The sequence below is a fragment of the Nicotiana tabacum genome, chromosome 14, assembly GCF_000715075.1.
Source record: "Nicotiana tabacum cultivar K326 chromosome 14, ASM71507v2, whole genome shotgun sequence".
NCBI lineage: Eukaryota > Viridiplantae > Streptophyta > Magnoliopsida > Solanales > Solanaceae > Nicotiana > Nicotiana tabacum.
The window spans coordinates 82,639,278-82,647,583 of record NC_134093.1 but is presented as its reverse complement, the minus strand read 5'-3'; positions in this window follow the sequence as shown (position 1 = coordinate 82,647,583).

Below are 8,306 nucleotides of genomic sequence, written 5' to 3'. Positions count from 1 at the left end.
TCCTAGTGACAACTGAAAACTGGTAGGGGCCTTTCTATGTTGGACCTAGCTTTCCTGCGTTGAGCTCCCGGGTGCTCTGAGTTACTTTCCTTAAAACCAAGTCTCCTACTTTGAAATAATGGAGGTTGGCTCTTTGATTATAATATCTTTCCATTCTCTCATTATGGTTGCCATTCTTATATGCGCCAAGTCCCTACGTTCGTCGAGCAGCTCCAATTTGACCAACATTGCTTCATTGTTTGTTTCTTCATCCGCCCGGAAATATCTCAGGGTAGGTTCTCCTACTTCTACCAGGATCAGGGCTTCTGCTCTGTACACAAGAGAAAAAGGAGTCTCCCCCGTGATTGATTTGGCTATTGTTCGATACGCCCATATTACTCCTGGTAGCTCTTCGGGCCATTTGCCTTTGGCTGCTTCCAATCGCTTTTTGAGATTTTGTATAATCACCTTGTTTGTTGATTCTCCTTGACCGTTTGCTCTTGGGGTGATAGGGTGACGATGTGATCCTTTTGATTTTTAAGTCTTCAAGAAATTTTGTGACCTTTGCACCTATATATTATGGCCCGTTGTCGCAAGCTATCTCTTTTGGTATCCCGAATCTGCAAATTATATTCTCTCATAAGAAATCAACCAATTCACGTTCGTCGATCTTCTGATAAGGACCTGCTTCAACCCACTTAAAAAAAATAGTCAGTTAAAATCAAAAGAAATCTTACCTTACCGGGGTCCGGTGGCAGCAGACCGACTATATCCATCCCCCACTTCATGAACGGCCATGGTGACAAAATTGAGTGTAGTGGCTCAGCCGGTTAATGTACCAACGGTGCGTAGCATTGAGATTTATCACATTTTTGAACATAAGCCTTGGCGTCTTGTTCCATCTGGGGCCAGTAGTATCCTGCCCTAATTAATTTTAATACTAAGGAATCTGCGCCTGAGTGATTTCTGCAAATCCCTTCGTGGACTTCTCCTATAACATAGTTAGCTTCGGAGGCTCCCAAACATCGGGCCAACTGGCCTTGGAAAGTTCTTCTATACAATTGCCCTACCTTGAAGCTGTATCGAGCTGCTTTAATGCGCAACGCCCAAGATACCTTGGGATCTTCAGGCAATTTTCCGTGCTCGAGATAGTCAATTATCTCATTTCTCCAATCTCAGACCAAATTGGTCGTGTTTACCTTGCAATAGCTATCTGCGTCCAATACTGAATGCATAAGTTGTACGATCGTACCGGAGTCCGATCCCTTTATTTCTGTGGATGATCCAAGATTGGTTAGTGCGTCTTCTTCTGCATTCTCTTCGCTCGAGATGTGCGTAATTGACCATTCCCTGAACTAAGCGAGCAGATCCTAGACTGTCACTACATATTGTTGCATGCATTCCTCTTTGGCTTCGATGATCCCGTAGACCTGATTTACTACCAACCGGGAGTCACATTTGATTTCTATGACCTCGGAGTCTAGTCCCCGGGCTAGCTCGAGTCCTATAATCAAAGCTTCATACTCTACTTCATTATGCTCGAGTCCTATAATCAAAGCTTCATACTCTACTTCATTATTAGTCAGATGAACGATTCTTATGGCCTGCCTTAGGGTTTCTCCCCAGGGTGTGGTTAGCGTTATGCCGATCCCGGACCCTTTCACATTGGAAGCTCCATCCGTGAACAAGGTCCAAACTCCTGATGTCTATTCTAACACCATCACTGTTTCTTTGGTAGCCAAAGGTAACAGACTCGGACTAAAGTCGGCCACAAAGTTGGCCAAAACTTGTGACTTAATCGCAGTCCTAGGTTTATATTCTATGTCAAATTCACTCATTTTGACTGCCCACTTGGCCAACCTACCTGAAAGTTCAGGTTTATGAATAATATTTCGCAGAGGAAAAGTGGTCACCACGGCTATCGGATGACATTGGAAATAAGGCCTAAGCTTTCGAGTGGCGACTACGAGAGCTAAGACCAATTTTATAGATATGAGATTGCACACCTTCATTCTCACGAACTAAGACGACACTTACCGCTACCTCCGAGACCACTAAGTAGATCAGCAGTTGTTCACCTTCCTCCGGTTTTGACAGTAATGGAGGACTTGACAAATACTTTTTCAAATCTTTCAAAGCCTACTGACATTCCGGAGTCCATTCGAAGTTGTTCTTCTTTTTCAGTAGTGAAAAGAAATGATGGCATTTCTCTGAAGACCGTGAAATGAATCTGCTCAAAACGGCCAGTCTCTCTGTCACCATTGAACCTCTTTCACGCTTGATAGCTGGTCCGAGATATCTTCGATGGATTTAATTTTGTCGGGGTTAACCTCGATCCCCCTTTGCGACACCAGGAATCCTAGGAACTTATCGGAGTTGACCCCAAATGCACACTTCTCAGGGTTAAGCTTCATGTTATGCTTTCTTAGGATGTCAAAGGTTTCTTGCAAGTGTTTAAGATGATCACTTGCATTCAAAGACTTAATCAGCATATCATCTATGTAAACTTCCATGATTTTCCCTATTTGTTTCTTAAACATTTTGTTTACGAACCGCTGATAAGTAGCCCTGGCATTCTTTAGCCCGAAAGGCATCACATTATAATAATATGTGCCAAAGTTCGTTATGAACGAAGTTTTTCCTGATCCTACGGGTTCATCTTGATTTTGTTGTACCCGGAGTAAGCATCGAGGAAACTCATTAACTCGTGCCCGGCCGTAGCTTCAATCATTTGATCAATGTTTGGCAATGGGAATGAGTCTTTTGGGCACTCCTGATTTAAATCCTTATAGCCTACGCACATGCGAAATTTATTATTCTTATTTGGAACTACTACTACATTAGCTAGCCAGTCGGGATACTTTACCTCCCGGATTGAACCGATATCAAGCAAACGAGTTACCTCTTCTTTGACAAATTTATTTCTGACCTCGGCAATAGGACATTTTTTCTGTCTTATCGAAGGGATGTTGGGATATAGGCTTAGTTTGTGCACGGCCACTTCTGGCGGAATACCTGTCATATCCGTATGCGACCACATAAAACAGTCAACATTAAATTTAAGAAATTCAATAAATCCAGACCTGCGCTCGAGGTTCAATCCTGTCCCCAAGTGGAACTTCCTCTCCAAAAACTTTTCGAACAACGTGACTTGCTCAAGCTCTTCCGCCATGGATTTTGTTGCATCTGTTTCTTCTGGTACCTAAAAATGTCATGGTACCTGGTAAGATTCCGACGACTCCTCCCTTGGTTGACTTCACTTGGCTCGGGATCAGGCGCCGGTTTCTGTAATTGCTATGTTGCATGCTCCTTCCCTTTGCTATTGGAAACTGAGATTACGTTCATCTCCCTTGGTGCCGGTTGGTCTCCTCTTATTTGTTTAATTCCCACGGGAGTCGATAACTTTAGCAATTGATGATATGTCGACGGTACGACCTTTATCTCGTGCAACCATGGTCTCCCCAGGATAATATTGTAGCCTATATAGCCGTCTACTACCTCGAAAATGGTCTTCTTCATCACCCCATCAGCATTCGTGGGCAGCGGGATCTCTCCTCGGGTTCTCACGCTTGAAAGATTGAACCCGACGAGGAGTTTTGTGGCCGGAATGTCTTCCGGTAAGCTTGGCTTGTTCCAGCACTCTCCACTAGATAATATTGGCCGAACTTTCTAGGTCCACCAAAACATGTTTAATTTTAAAATCTAAGACCTTTAAAGAGATTACCAAAGTGTCGTTGTGTAGCAGCAGCAATCCATATGCATCTTCCTCCGTGAAAGTTATGTCGTCCTCAACTACTTTCCGAAGTCTCTTACTGTGGGTTACTGATACCTTCGTCTTTTTTGCTGCTGAAAATGTAACACAATTAATCTCGTTCCCCCAAAAATCATGTTGATCGTCAAACGTGGAGGGTCTTCTTCTGCTTTTGAAGGTTCCGCGTTACCGCGATTGCGGCCATAGTTGTTTTTAGCCCGATCACTTAAAAATTCTCTAAGATGGCCATTTTCAGCAGCGTCGCCACCTCCTCGCGTAAATGACGGCAATCCACAGTTCGGTGACCATTGGTCCCATGGTATTCGCACCACAAATTAGGATCCCTCTGACTGGGATCAAATCTCATTGGTTTCGAGAACCGTGCTTCTTTAATGTTCCTTATAGCCGAGACCAACTCTACCACGCTAACGTTGAAGTTGTATTCGGAAAGCCTGGGGTAGGAGGAATCTCGAGAACCTGATATCTCCTTGTCCTACAATGACCTTTTCCGCGTCCTTCAGCCCTTTCATAGGGCAAAAATCGACCGCTTAAAGACCATTGATCTGTGTCGAAATCATCCTTTGACTTCTGAGTATTCTTTTCCTTGTCTTGACCTTTGGTTGATGCCGGAAAACCAAGCTGATCATCTTCAGTTCTTATCTTTGACTTGTAACGGTTGTGAAAATCCGCCCATGTCATTCCCTAAAACTCAAGCAGACTTTCTTTCAATTTTCGGGAAGCATCGGAACTTCTCGGATTCAGCCCTTTAGGAAATGCTTCTGCTGCTCATTCGTCTGGTACGGCCGGGAGCAACATCCTTTCTTTATGGAATATAGTCACGAACTCCCTGCAGCAATCCGGACTCTCCTTCTGCAATCTTGAATATGTCGGTCTTTCGGGCCTGTACCTTTCTGGCCCCAGCATGGGATTTGATGAAAGAATCTGCGAGTATCTCGAAGGAATCTATGGAGTGCTTGGGAAAGAGTGAATACCATGTTAGGGCCCCTTTTGTGAGGGTCTCCCCGAATTTCATCAACAACACTGACCCAATCTGGTGCGGATTTAGATCGTTCCTCTTCACCGCCGTTACGTAGGTGGTGATGTTCTCCTGAGGATCTGAAATCCTATCATACTTCGGCACGTCAGGCATTTTAAACTGCTTCGGCATCAATTCTGGTTCCACACTCGGTTTGAACGCCAATTGGGTGTACTTCTATGAGTTTGGTCCTTTTAATACTTGTGGTTCGTCCGGAATCTGATCCTTTCGGGCGTTATTTCACTCATAAACCGCATGAGTTTAGTTTTAAAGGGATCATTCTTATTGTTGCGACCGGATCCGCTACCCTCCCCCCCGGCCCTGTCAAAGCCGACTTCACCCCTCGGGTGTTGTTGTCGACCCTCTGTGTTGATTGATTTGCGGGAGCACCGGGAAGAACTAGACCTCGTCCATTCGCGTTATTGGAACCACCCAACAACGCCTTCCTCAATATCGTTATGACCTGAACGTGTCGTGAGAGATGGTCCATAATCTTTTGTTTCTCCCTCGGGATCCTTACTATTTCAACGACGTGCTCGTCTTCAGCATCATCAGGAGTTGCCTCTGGAAAATGTCGTGGATATTGCCCGCCATGAACCGGCGTGGCCTCATCCCCCTCATTACGGGTATCACTGATTGAATCTTCGTGCTGAGGCTGATTTCCTTGGGCCTCAATGTTGTCTGCGATGTTGACATCGTTATCTGTGATTTTCTATGATTTTTGCTAAGAACAAAGAATCAAACAAGTTAGTAATAGATGCAAGGATAAACTCAATTACACAATTGTCTAAGCTCCATGGTGGGCGTTTACCCATAAAACAGTACAATTTAATTTATACGTAGTTTATAGATAAGTAAATCGATTTGATCTTAAAATAATAAATAAATTAAATAAGAATATAGGACTTAGCATTGAAATCGAGATAAAACAGCAGAAATCTTGGTTCCGGGAGTAGAGCTTCCGGAGGTAATAGTGACAGTATTAATAAGCAAGAAGATAAAGTAGTATTAAGCTTTTAACATAATATAGTATATGTTTGTCAGAAAATTTGTGTCCTCTACGATGATTGTAGAGCTCACTATTTATAGTTGCACCTAGGGAACAAGGTCCTAGGATCAAGCCCCTCTTAAATGACAATTATGAGGGTCATTGAAGAATGTGTATTGGTAGGCAATGAATGCCATATTCTCTATAACAGACCATGCATTTAATGCTATAGAATATTCTCCATTAAATATTACCGGGCGGCAGGTATTTAATTCGCCTTTATGAATACCATTCCCTTCGGTAACAAGCGAGATCGTTGCCTTCGGACCTGATTGTCTTCTGTCTTTGGCTCCACGTGTCGCTTTATCATGTGATCATTTAATATGATAAAGCGACAGTATTAGTTTATGTGTAATTTATATATATATATATATATATATATATATATATATATATATATATATATAAGGTTATGACAAAAATTATAAATTTAAATATACAAAAATCTAGCATCCTCGCATAATCTTATGACCTTTTATGAATAAAGACAAACGACATACTCTCTCTTTGATTTAATTAAAAATTATAAATTTAAATATACAAAAATTATAAATTTAAATATACAAAAATCTAGCATCCTCGCATAATCTTATGACCTTTTATGAATAAAGACAAACGACATACTCTCTCACCAACTCTATAGTATCAATTGAACTTTAGTATATGTCCCTTTTGACATTTGATTGTTCCAATAGACAATGTTGGAAGCATTATTTTTTGATCAACTTTATCTTCTCTGTATCCTTCAATTTATGTCTTGTCATAGTTTTCTTCTTAAAGGTTGATTGCTCTCTTAGAAGCTTTTTAGAATATTGAATTTACGTCTTGTCATAGTTTTCTTCTTAAAGGTTGATTGCTCTCTTAGAAGTTTTTTAGAATATTGAACCTATACTTTTAAATGTCAATGGGAAAGAAAAAAAGGAGACGACAGTTAAAGTTCCTACTAATTAAACTTAAGTACACCTGCACTATTTTGCTTTTATAAGGAGATTTTTTGCGCTTGAACTTTTTTACTTTGGTCAAATCATATTTATAGGCCAAATACAAAGACATCCAATTTAACTTAGATATTACTTTGCACTTTATCTCGGCATTATTTTATTTTGCTACTCTAACCATATTTCTTATGTGTCACTTTAACACAAAAGTTGACTAGTCACATAGTGTGAGTTTTCTCACTTGGTAGGCACGTGAGGCAGTTTTTAATTCCCCAAACTCCTTCTCCAACGATAATAAAAATTACTGTTGGCCCCATATTTAATTCTCCAACCTCCTTCCCCATTATTTCATTTACATTCTAAAAAGGCCTTCTCAAAATAGTTCCTAAAGCTTTCATCTGATTTCATCTACCATTTGCACTCGAATGAATCTAGAAAGCTTCAAATTTTTGCAATTTTTTTCCCTTTATTTAATCTGATTTGATTTTTTTTTTGTGGGGTTATTTCATTTAAGCTTGAAGTGAATCCATGCATGTCTCAAAGAAAATTATTTTCTCACAATGGAATGGATATTTGTGTTGAACTGAAAGTATCATGGACACCAAGAAATCCAAGTTGTCGATTTTATGGGTATAAATTTGACAAAGTAAGTGAACCATTTTCTGAATTCTGTTTCGGTGTTGTCATTTTCTTGTCTTTGTTTAAATTGATTCATTTGCTTTCTTTCTTGTGTTTTACAGCGTGGTCAATTACTTTAGATGGTATATGATGATGAGTTTTTAGCTCAAGCGAACAAGGTTATTTATGGTTTGCTAAACTGAGTAAACAATAGCTACTTCTAAGGCCAATAACAATCAAAGTTAATCTTCAAATCAGTCTCAAATGATGAATATAGTTGATGAATATGTGATTCTTGTCTTCAAATTATGGATAAACCACCGATAATCGATGATTTCATTACGTACGATTAGGGATTTGAGAAGGAGATTAGGGCAAGTGTAAGAGGGTTTTGTGATAGAGAGAAAATAAGAAGTCGGGGCTTAATTTTACCTTAATACATTCAGGTTTCGTGTATTTTAGTATCGACTCGTTTGACATGGATGAAAAAACAGGTGGCTACATTTAATTGGATATTTGTTACACCTCAAATTTGTTTGTACACATGCACTATATTTTTTATATTGGGTTCAACTTTTGTGTTAAAGTGACACAAAAGAAATAGGGTTGGAGTGCCAAAATGGAACAAGGTTGAGGTAGAGTGCCAAAATAAAAAATGGTACCAAATTGAATGCGATGTCTATGTATTTGGCCTATTTTATATATAAAAAATTTGAGCAATATTTATAATCAATCAACTCGTATTGCATATGTCTAGATATTGTTAAGCTCTCCATACATAAAAATAAATATAGCTCTAAAATATAAATATTTTTTTGTATTTAAATAAAATTTACAGACTTAAAACTACATAAAAATGTATTATAACTCTAATACTTGAAAAAATTTAGAAAACATTATTGCAAAAAGAAAATGGTTATTTGACTCACAAAAAAG